This window comes from Elephantulus edwardii, unplaced genomic scaffold (assembly GCF_000299155.1).
Source record: "Elephantulus edwardii isolate Elephantulus edwardi_28Jun2011 unplaced genomic scaffold, EleEdw1.0 scaffold00017, whole genome shotgun sequence".
Taxonomy (NCBI): domain Eukaryota; kingdom Metazoa; phylum Chordata; class Mammalia; order Macroscelidea; family Macroscelididae; genus Elephantulus; species Elephantulus edwardii.
The window spans coordinates 11,966,541-11,978,887 of NW_006399767.1; the positions used below are offsets into that span (position 1 = coordinate 11,966,541).

The window sequence follows — 12,347 nt, forward strand, 5'->3', positions numbered from 1 at the left end:
GCAGGCCTCACTGGGGAAGGCCCCACACTGCCTCCCGGAAACCTGTTGCAGTTGGTACACCTCCCTCATCCTGGGAACCAAAATGATTTTCCTAGGCCTAGATGTGGGCTGGGGTTCAATGGTCTCCTATAAAACAGCAAACACCCTGTCTAAAGAAAATAGTTGTTAAAGTGCAGCAGGACACAGCATAATGGAGGAAGCTGTGGCAGGGCAGGTAATGGCACAGCACATGGAGTAATGTGCTGGACCAGGAACTGTTAAACCAACAGAATGGTTAACACGTTGTTGTGCTAGGCAGAGGGGGACATCAGCCCATACGGACACACTCGGACCCACACACAGAGGCAGTCCCAATAATCTCTCAATCTCTCTCTCTCTCTCACACACACACACATACACACACACTTTTGTGGTGGCAGCAAAGGAATTTGAGAGGAATTTTTCATCATACAATTCATACTTATACTGTACCTTTTATAGGCTGGGGAGCTCTGGTGACCTAATGGTAAGGAGTTGTGCTGCCAATCCAAAAGCAGGCAGTTCAAAGCCATCAGCTTCTTGGAGACACAAAGATGGACATTCTCCTCCATGCGATTTACAGCCTCTGAAAACCCACTGGAGGGTCAGCAATGAATTGGTTTCAGCTCAATAGCACATAACAACAGTGACAACATTCTATAACCAGGAAACTGACTGCAACTTATGGAGCTACTACTGAAAGGTCCCTTCAATCCACCAGCTGCTCCGAGGGAGAAAGACAGGGCAGTCTCTTCCAATCAAGGTTTACAGCCTCAGAAACCTGATGGACAGTTATGTTACATCAGAATCCACTAGACGGTAGTGGGCTGGGGTGGGTTTACCACATAACCAGTTGATGGAACTTGAGTCTGACTTAGGGTGGGCCAGTGTGTGTCAGAGCAGAATCATGCTTCATAGGCTGATCAAGGGCTGAGTTTTCAGAAGTGGATCATCAGGTGCCTCTAGGTAGGATCAAAGAGCCAAACACATCTGTTTGGACCATCCAGGACACAACACATTATATATGGGTATTCTAAAATTTTCCTTTACATATAAATTCCCAGAAAGAAAAGCAAAGAGTTCCAGTTTCACTTTTAAATTGTGTTTTCAGAGAAGAGCCACATTCAGAAGAATTGTCTTCTACATCCCTTCCTTTGGTCTTCTAAGACCCTTCTGCCACCTGCAGGACTGAGCCAATCCCATGAAAGAGGCTGCACTGTGTGTGGGAGCTTGGCTTCTAAACTTCCCCACAAGCCAGCTCGGTGGTCTTGAGCAAGTCCTCTCCCTCTGAACCTCCACTTCCTATGTCCCCCACTTCCTACTAGAAAGTAAAAAGGATGGAGCTCTTCCAGCTTTGATTGTTTCAGTCACAAAAATGCAAGGTTAGTTACCACTTGCCCACTCAGTGACAGCCCAGGGCTTTGCTAACATTGCCAGAGCAACTCCATTGGTGCCAGCACGTGGCACATACTTACTGTCCCTGGGAGGTCTGATCCCAGTGCTTCAGGAAGGAATGGAGGAGGGTGGCTGAGCAACTTCATGGGGACTGTATTCTCATAGGGGGCCATGCCAGGCCATCATGCAAAGCCATTCAGTGTCCCCTGGGTCGCTCAGCAGTCACAAGCCTCATCATCTGGGGCAGTTTCAGAGCACAGCTTCCTGGAACCCTTGTCAAATGGTTCATTTGGATGGCAGGATTTTCTAGGTTGTACCTCAAATGTCCTTTGCATTTGTCTCAAGTACTTCCATGTACAGGAGGACTTTCTAAGTTGTACCTCAAGTTTCCTATGCATTTGACTCACGTACCTCCACACTTGGAAATACACACACACATACGCATATGCACACATAATTGTGAGCTCAATCCCTCTCTGGCTAAGTGCTTAACTTTTCTTTGGCTCCAGACGCATGTTCCAAATGTGAGGGTTTACATATAGACATATCTATTTGCAGATAATTTGTCTGAGCCCTTATTATCCTGTAATTGGGTTAAATACTGCTGTGTAGGCAGCAGCATACCAAGGCTATTGCCGAATCCTCACAAGGCATCTGACAGACCTCCCCGCTCCCTCTTTCCTTCTGCAGGCCTACTGGAAGAAAAAGGTAGAAACATAAATTAAGTCAAAGAGAATATATTTCTTTCTTGGAATGAGCTATTTAAAGAACAAGCCAGATGGTGCACAAAGACATTTTCCCCTTGCTCTTTACAGTTTGAAAGTGTGTGTGTGTGTGTGTGTGTGTGTGTGTGTGTGAGAGAGAGAGAGAGAGAGAGAAAGAGAGAGGAGAAACTCACACTTATGATTCTTCTTTTCTCATAGAAAACAAAGTTCATAATTACAAGAGCCTTTTTTTTTCAATGATTAATAGAAGATTTATTTAAACAATAATACACAGTCATCTCTGTCTCATTTAATATGAGATGTTAAATGGTCGTTCCCATTTTCCTTCCTGGATAAGTTTTTCTTTTCTATCTCTCTCGGTTTTGAAAACGTAGTACCAGAAGAAGAGGGGCCCAAGGCCAAACACAGCTCCTGTGAGAGCGAGCTTGGGAGTGGGCCTGAAACTGGGATATATATTTGCTGATCTTGCATATGTCCAACGAGTCAAGGCAGGATCTTCAATGATCGTCTTCCGGTTGGGGTCATTGAGCTGAAGCAGATACTCCCGTTTAAGCCGGGATCTAATGGCCAGCCGCTCGACTTGAGCCCGCCGGGTCTCTAGAGAGATGTTGTATTCGGCTGGGTCGAGGGTAGTAGTGGCCAGGCGCGATGGCTTGTACTTGGGGAACGACATCTTGGCGACAGGGCAAGAGCCTTTTTTTTTTAAGCCACTTATTTGGTTGAGCTGATTTCACGGGTTTCTCCCAGCAAGCTCCTTGCCCATCCATGGCAGCAGTTCCTGGGTCCACCTCTCCACAAAGTCACCCCACACCATCCTTCACAGACCTTTCACCTTCCTGTGGTCTGCTGGGCAGACATAGCCCTTCCAAGGAGTATCAGTCCCCTGTGGAGTGGGGCTTCTCCAGAAGCTGTGTCCTTCATGCCTGGAATGTGACCCTCTCACAGTTCCCCACTGGGCATTGGAACACCAGCTTCCCCAGGAGAACAGACTCTGATAATTTAGTCATTTCATGGGGATCTTTCTAAAACACACTTTACTTCATCAGCTTTGAAGGGGGAAAAAATGTGTATTGTGTTGAACATAACATAATCCAAAAATGTAAAATTAAAGATGGTCCTAGAAGGCTGTTTTTTAACTAAGTATTGAGTTGAGAGCCAGAGTTGAGTTTAAATGCAGTCTGGATCACTGTCTAGAACATTAACAGCTCCAAGAGACCAGCTCCTCACAGAAAAGGGAACTTTGACCTAAAAGGGTCCTGGATGTTGAGAGGATCAGTTGAGATAATCCTGTCACTCTTTGCCTCTACTGCCTTCACGTATCCTCTACCCAGCTTGCCTGGATTACTACCAATCCCTAACTAATTGCCTCTGCTTTTTGCCTGTCTTCCAGCCACAATAATCTTTGTGACAAATCACAAATGTTCCTTCATTGCTTAAAATCTTCTCTAGCTCTGAAAATAAATATGAAGGGCTTGGTTTGTCACATAAAGCATCTTTCCTGTTTCCTGTGTCTTTCTCTCACCTCTCCTGCTGGTGGCTATGTGCTAAGTCATACTCCTTTCGGTCTGGAACAAAGAATCCACTCGTGGCATCTAGAAGAGGCAGTCTCCTCCTGTTACCATTTATAGCCTTGGAAACAGAGGGTTTCTAGAAACGAATCTGATGGCGTGGTTCATTTTCTGTGAGTACTGTCTGTTATTATATATGTACTTTTTTCCTCTTTAACAACAACACGGCATCTGCCATGTGTTGTCAGCTCACGGGGAACACTGCAGGAGCCCTACTGCCCTCTGAGGAGAGTCACTTCATCACCTAGCTAATTCCTAACTCTTCTTTAAGACTCAGCCCCACTGGCAGCCCCTCTGGGAAGCTTACCCAGCATGCACTAGGTCCACCTTAGTGTGCTGTCTCCTTCCTGGGATTTGTCTCGCTCAGTTAACATCCTTCCTGTCTGCCCACAGAAACGCCTCACAGATGGGGCTGTGCCTTTACCCAGAGCACCAACTAATGGACAGCTGCCCTGAATCAGTTAGGCTCCATCTTCTCTACTTTCTAGACACAAGGAGGCTTGAATACTAATGATAATAATCATAATTACAACCCTGGGACTTCAGAATCGACTTAAGGTGATTTTTGGCCTCACTAAATAGGCCCAGACCATTGGGGTTTTAAAAATCGTCCTTCTGTTTGTTCCTGTCAAATTTTCACCTCTTACTGCTGACTGTGTGTCTTGCTTTATACACAATTATTGGGTGAGGACCTCGCCTGTCTTAAATGTTAAATTGCAGGGCTGCAAGCAGCTTTCCTCACCATGCAGAAGTCTTGCTTTCTACTTTTGTTTCTGTGGGTTTGTCCTTGATCATCGAGCAGTCAGGCATCTGACTTTAGGACAGGTGGTGGGAGACGCTGTGTGGAGTATGTGTGAAATATCACATGTAGAGTTGGGAGGTATGGATAGACAGTATGCCCCCTCCAGAAACCAGAGCTTCCAGGTTGTTCCAAGGGCTAATTTGATTAAGAATAACTTTAATTCCTGGAACCTGTTTAGAAAGCTTGCATCTGTGTAAATGTCAGGGTTTTGGTGTCAAATTTAAAACCACCAAAGGAGAGCTGTTCTACTTAAGCTGGAGGTGACTAACCCCATTTGGAAAGGGCATGCAAGAAGGCCAACTAGGCCAACGGAGTCCACACTCTGAAGAAGTGCCTGGAGGGAATTAGGAGGCAATTAGGGCTCCCACAGCAATCCCGCAGGCACACCCAGTCTGTGAGGCAGATCAGCTCAAAGGTAGCAAGTGTATCCCAAGTGAAATGCTCCTAAATAAGAGGTCCAAACCCAGGCTTCACCTGGGGAAAAATATGGGGATTCCAACCACCAAGTCACAGGAAATACCAAGTTCACGAGAACTACAGAGACGGAAGGAACAAAATCCACAGTGAGGGGGATTAGAGAGAGAGAGAGGAGAGAGACAGAAAGTGTGATGGAGGTGGTAGCTCTTGGCTTGGATAATTTTCTGTTAGGGGTGAGGACTGTCCTGTGCACTTCAGGATGTTTAACAATATCCCATGCTTCTTTCATCTCCCCTCACACAAAGACAACTGTGACAGCCAAAAATGTCTCCAGACTCTGCCAAGTGCCCCTTGGCATCAATCATCCTCAGTAAGAAGCACTTCTATAGATTAAAAGGGTCTTAACAGATATATAAATTCATATCATAATGGGTGAACGATATTTTAATACAAGACCAGTCAACTGTTCAATAATTTAAAAAGAAATATACACAAGTAAGCTGAAAATTGGCTATTTAAGTCTATTAAACGTTTTTAAATATTTTCTTTCACTTTCTGTTTTTGTTGAAAATATACCCAACAGAATGTAACAGAAATGAAACAATTTCTGCATGTACAATTCAGTGACATTGATTGTATTCTCCAGGTTGTACATACACACCCTCTTTTTCCTGAAATATCCCTCTCCCATTAATAGGAACTAAACTTTTTGGCTGTTGTTGTGTGCCTTTGAGTTGGAACTGACCCATAGCTGACCCTCCGGCAGGTTTTCAGAGTCAGTTAATTGCACAGGAGGAGACTGCCCATCCTTCTCCTATAGAGCAGCTGGTGGATTCAAACCATGTGCCTTTACGTACTGTGGCACAGTTTCTTGCCACTAGGCCACCAGTGCTACATTTTACCTGTAGAATAGCATAATGTGTGTCTTTGTACAAATTCTTCATCTTTTAGAAATTCATGCTGAAAATATAAATACTGTGATGACTAATCCAGAGTAGGAGACAGAAAATGACATGAAGATGAAACAAAACAGATCATAAATTAAATAGGTGTTAATTAACTAGATAGGTGTTAGGAAACAAATTAAACTAGATAGGGTCATAAATTACATTAATGTTAGGAGACAGGACCATGAGGTCCGTTTTAAACTTCTCTCTACTTTCATTCATGCTTGAAATTTTTCACAGTGGAAAAAAAGAAATAGGTAAAATAAAAGAAACAGGAGAAGAGAAATAGTAGCATGAGTTCTGGAGCTGGAGACATTTCTTCCCCCTCAAAGAACTACTGTCACCATCTCCCCAGCTTTTCCAAATCTGCCCTTTAATGAGATCCCTCTGGAGTCCTGTGTAAATGCATTCACCACCCTAAATAGGCATCAAGCTGTGCAAAGAACAGTCACATTCAGCCGCTTCCCTGCTTCATGAAAATTGTAATTGTCAATGCTATCTGCATGGTCCATCTTCCCCTGGTGTTCTGCCAATAATGAGCTCTGGCAGTACAAGGCAGGTACTCAGCAAACGGGTTTTGCACACAGCCTGCATAAATGAACGAACTAGTGTATGAAAGGAGTTCAAGGTAGGATGCTGGGCGTGGGAGAGACGGGATAATAAATCAATCAATCGTGCTCCTTGCCCTCGAGGAGTTCTAGAGATGTTTAAACAGCTAATGTGAAAATAATTCAGAATGAAGGAAATGTGAGGAAGAATCTAAGCAATGAGACAGGGCATGGCCAATTTCGAGGAAGGAAGAGAGCAAACTCCCAGCTATAACCTTGGGGGTTGATCTCAGAAGGAGCAGCACAAATTCTTATGACATCCTGTTGGTTTTTTTCGATTTCTGCAGTTGTGAAGTCCTAAGAGCGGCCGGGCTCTAACAGATTCACGGAGGGGGACTTGGCTAGCTACAAAGGGGAAAGTCTGTTTACATTAGAAAGAAGGAAAAAAAGTTCAACTACTGCAAGAAAACCCGAAAATCAGAAAAAGCTGTCGATGGCTTAAAATGTTCTTTAGCGGCTTCAGAAGATCTGAGTCATGCCTTTTTCTAATATGTCTTCCCATGTCAAAATCCACCACCTCAAAGGGAATCGGAAGATGGTCTTACAGAGACCGTGCTCAAGACAGCCGCATGTGAATGGTGCCAATGTGTTAGCTCATCGCCTGGAGCACAAAGTCCTTTTAGGAAATTGATTTTCCTTGGATAAAGTCACTTCCCCTCTCTGCACCTCAGTCTCTTCCACTGTAAGATGAAGCAGTTGAATGAGATCAAGCATGGCAAATTCGTGGCACACTTGTCCGTCCTTACCATTTCATGCCCAAGGCAGACATTGCTAATAGATCTAAGCACACTTCCTCATCAAGCCTACACATACCAGGAATATACAACAGTGCATTCTTGACAACAACAGCTCATTAATGGAAACTGATGTTGGGCTCAAACCTACCTATCATCACTGGCCTTCAATTTCCTTGTGTTTTAAGTAAGTGAAAAAGCTCTGGCAAAGGATACACCAATGGAAATTAAACTCAGGCACATAATTATTTTACATACTGTCATCAACAATCAGAAAGTCTGAGGAACTCCTACTTGCTGAGTGGTGTGATGGGCAGAAGGCATCACCTCATTGGTATACTGTCAAGGGCCAGGTGAGTGAATGGAGTTTCAGGAGGTGGAGATGACATGTGATACGGGAGCAACTCATGTAGATTTTTCCAAAAAGAGGAAACTTGACTTTAACCTTGAAGGATGAGCAAAGTAGACAAAACAGCCAGAAGAGCCAGTTAGGGAAAAAAAAAAAGAAAAGAAAATGGGCTCCAGCTCAGAGCTCCCCACTCCCACTCTAACTAGTGATAAAAGAATCCCTTCTCTCTTTTGTTTTCTTTGAACAAGTTCCATTCCTAGCCCATTTCCCCAATGAGGTCATATCCACTGGGATGCTAGGTAGTGAGGTCACCTCAATAGCATCCAATAATGGGAAAGGAAATTAAACTTGAGAAATCTTCATTTGAAGGCATCTTTTCTCCCCACCAAAGGAAATACCTGCAACTTTACTGGGGTATGTGTATTTTCTCCATTTCCCAATGGGTAGACTGTGCTGAGACCACAGCATGGAAATGAGAGGCTCAAGGGTCTTAACTGCAAAAACACAGAAGGTAAGAAGTCTGGGTGTCTGCTTGCAGCCTGTCCCTCACCTGGGTTTGGTGTTCTTTTCAGTTACTTCCCCAAACCTTCATTCCAGAAACAGAACTGGCCAAGGCAAAACCAGCACATTAAGAATTTTGCCCCATGATTCATGGAGCAATATAAGATAAGGCAAGCCATGCATTGGATAGATAGATAGATAGATAGATAGATAGATAGATAGATAGATAGATAGATAGATAGATAGACAGACAAGGAGAGAGAGAGAGAGAATATGAATTTGATCCGTGTTTGACTTCTAAGAAGAATTATCAAGGATGCAGAATGCTCCTTTTGGCAGTGGAAGTATAAAATTATAAACTTCTTTGGAAATAGTGGGTCAGGTTTTTCGTAAAGTTAAACATGTGTTTTCCATATGACTCAGCAATTCTGTTCTAAGTATTTATGCAAAAGAAAGAAAAACACATATCGACACAAACAATTGTGCATGAACTTTCATCTCAACTTTCTTCATAATAGCCCAAACAAGAAACAACGTGTTGGGGCCTCTCTCTGTGTGTGGGCAAAAGACATGGCCTGCTCACTCCCTTGCACAACCTAAGGGGACTCTAACTTAGATAGGAAGAGAGGACTTATAGAGAGCAGACAGACCCAAGTATTGCAACAAGGGTCACATAAGTGAATGTAGACCTCCTGAGCCCAGCCATAGGTCATTTGGACAACAGACTGGAGGACACATCCACTGTGCCATGGCCAGGTTTGGACACAAGCTAAATACACCAAATCCTAGGACTAGAAGCCCTAGGTGAGACCAGGTTCATAACACACCACCTTTCACTAGAGCTCCCAGACAACTAATTATGGATCAGTTGTACCTTCTTCCTACTATTTTCTCAGCTCTCTGTCCCTTTGCATAAGACAAGTGAGGGATAGTCAAGAGATGGACTTGGGTGTGTATATGTCTTTGGGCAGATGATGCAGCAGTCCATCTGGGGGCCAAAATGGGAGCAGAGAGAGCAAAAGGTGACTCTGGACCAAGAAAGCTGGTCTGGTCTGGGTTTTTCTAATTTGATTACCTTTTATAATAAACAAAAAAACCAGACCCTCTGCCATCAAATTGGCTCCAATTCATAACAATCCTCCACTGGATTTCTGAAGTTGTAAATGTTTAATTAAGGAGATTTCCCCTCTTTCTCCTACGGAGCACCTGGTGGGTTTGAACTGCCCACTTTTGGGTTAGCAGCCCAAAACATCATACTCTACACCACCGGGGCTTCTTTTAATGATAAAAGTTCTTAATTTACTTGTTGTTGCTATGTGCCGTCGAACCTAATTTATTTAGGTAATGAATATTAAAAAGTGCACATTTATTTTTAAATTCTGCTTTTCTTCTACTCTTTGTTCCCTTGCTGCTGTTGTCATGTGCCATTGAGTTGCTTGTGACCCATAGCGACCCTGTGTACAACAGCTCTGAACCCTGCTCTATCTGTGCCAACCTTATTGTTCCTGACACACCTACCCCCTATTACTCCAATCACTGAATCAATCTATCTCCTCAAGGGTCTTCCTCTCTTGCCCTGTCCCTCCACACTCCCAAGGATGATGTGCCTCTTCAAGGACTGGTTCCTCATTGCAACATGCCCAAAGTATGTCAGATGAAGACTCAGAATCTTTGCCTCCAAGGAGCAGTATGGTTTCACCTTCTCTAGGATGAATCTGTTTGTTCTCCTAGCAGCCCATGGTATATTCAATACTCTTCTCCAGCATCACAGCTCAAAGGCATCAATTCTCTTTTTATCATCTCTAGTCATTGTCCAGCTTTCTGACACATGTCTTAAGTAATAACATATCTGTGAAAGGGAAGACCTGGAGAGGTATGCAAGAAATACAGGCAGCAAAAGTAAATAATATTGCATATGCAATTCTGTAATATAAGCAACAAAAAATCTTAATCTACAAGTGGATATATAGCCATACAGGTAAGGCAAAGATATAGACAGAAAGAAACCTTACACGTGGGTTTGGAAAATTATATTTCTATATTTATATTTAAATATGCTATAAATACATCTTTGGACATGTTGTAAGGAGAGACCAGTCCTTGGAAAGGGATGCTATGCTTGGGAGGGTGGAGGGACAGTGGAAGAGAGGAAGACCCTCGATGAGATGGATTAATTCAGTGGCAGGGGTAATGGGGGTAGGTGTGTCAGAGACAGTGAGATTGGCGCAGGATTTAGGGCTGTTGCACACAGAGTCACTATGAGTTGCAGGCAACTCGACAGCACATAATAACAACATAAATGCATCTATGAATATTGTTGTTGTTGTGTACTATTGCATTAGAACTAACACATAGATGACCTTCCAGTGAGTTTTCAGAGGCAATAAATTGCACGGGAGGAGATTGCCCATCTTTCTCCTGTGGATTCAGCAGGCCTTTGGGATTGCAGTGCAGTGTCTTACCACTAGGCCAGCAGAATCCCATTCTATGTATACAGCAGAGTCAATAGAGAGTAAAGTTAAGTAAGCCTCTTAACTGTGGCCAAATACTCTGAGAGAATGAGCTGCTAGCCCAAGGCTTTGGAACCATAGTCATAGGGGACATTGAAGCCAATTGGCATAACACAGTCCAGAAAGGTAACATTCTCCCTCCTACTTTGGTAAGTAGTAAATGATCTTAGCATTTTACAAGTAACCACTGAGATGCAACTATTGGTCTCTCTGTATCCAGAACAAAGACAAGGGTAGAAAAGCAAAGATGTACAGGAACAATTAGCCCAAAGGACAAATGAACCACTCAAAATACAACTTCCACATGCCTGAGACTAGAAGAACTCGAGGGCGCTTGGCTACCGCTACGGCTGACCACTCTAAAGGGGATCACAGAATATCCTAGATCAAGTTAGGCAAAATGTAGAACAGAACATTAAAAAGGCCAGGCTTACTGGGCCAATAGAAACTGGTAGAACCCCTGAACCTATGGCTTATTTGCCCTTTGGAGCAAAACTTACCCTCATGGTTCGACTCTCAACCAGACAACAGACAAGCCTATATTGTTGTTCTTAGGTGCTATTGAGTTGACTGGGGCTCGGTGATCCTATGAACAACAGATCTGAACCTTGCCTGCCTGCAGCATCCTCATGTCTCAGACAGGCTTGAGCTCATTGTTACACTCTCTGCATCAAACCATCTCATTGAGGTTATTCTTCTCTTTTCCCATGACCTTCTGCCTTTTCAAGAATGATGTTTTCTTCCAAAAGAAGAATGATGCCTCCTGATAACACTTCCAAAGTGAGTGAGACGAAGTTTTACCATCCTTGTCTCTAAGGAGGACTCTGGTTGCAGTTCCTCTAAGACAGACTTGTTCATTCTTTTGGAAGTCTGTGGGATGCTCAATATTCTTTGCCAACACCACAGGCCTGTAAGAGAACTAATCTCACCAGGAAGACATTCAGTCCTTAGAATAACCAACCATATAAGGTCAAAAAGTGAGCACTTGCCCAAAAGCAAATCCTAGAAGACTGGAAGGGTCAGGGTAGAAGGATTAATGGAAGTGAGAATCACAGGAATAGAGCAGAGTGCAATTACAATGTGGATATTGTAATGAGTGCTTGAAGCAAAATATATATGGATGGTTGAACGGAGAACAAATCTGCTTTCACTCAAATCACAATACAACATTTTTGACAGTATCAGTTCTTGTCAAGGATGCAGAATGCTCATTTTGGCGGTGGAAACATAAAATGATAAACTTCTTTGGAAACAGTGGGTCAGGTTTTTTGTAAAGTTAAGCATGTATTTTCTATATGACTCAGCAATTCCGTTCTAAGTATTTATGCAAAAGAAAGAAAACCACATATTGATACAAACATTTGGGCGTAAACGTTCATCTCAACTTTCTTCATAATAGCCCAAATAAGAAGCAACGTTAAATTCCTTAATTTGTTAGAAATGTAAATGAAATGGTTTTTCACATTTGTCAACTGGTAAATCAAGAAATCATGGAACATTCAAAACTGAATGGTGTTCAGAAAAAGAAAAAGAAAGGGATGAACTAGTGACATACATAACATGGATGACTCTCAAAAATATTGTACAGAAAGATTCAATGGAAACTCAAAATAGTGGGGTAATAATAGGCATAGATCAATAGTAACTAATTGTACAAAATACAATGTCTTTGAATGATTGTAATAAACACAATGTAAATGAAAGAATGTATAAAACACAATGTACCTATCACAACAAGATAAAGGTAAATAATCCAATAGAAAAATGGGCACA

At 42.9% G+C, this 12,347-nt stretch overlaps 1 pseudogene; it reads right to left on the reverse strand.

The window, feature by feature from the left end:
- Positions 1-2,427: 2,427 nt before the first annotated feature.
- LOC102865729 lies at positions 2,428-2,811 on the reverse strand (annotated as a pseudogene).
- Between the last annotated feature and the right edge of the window lie 9,536 nt (positions 2,812-12,347).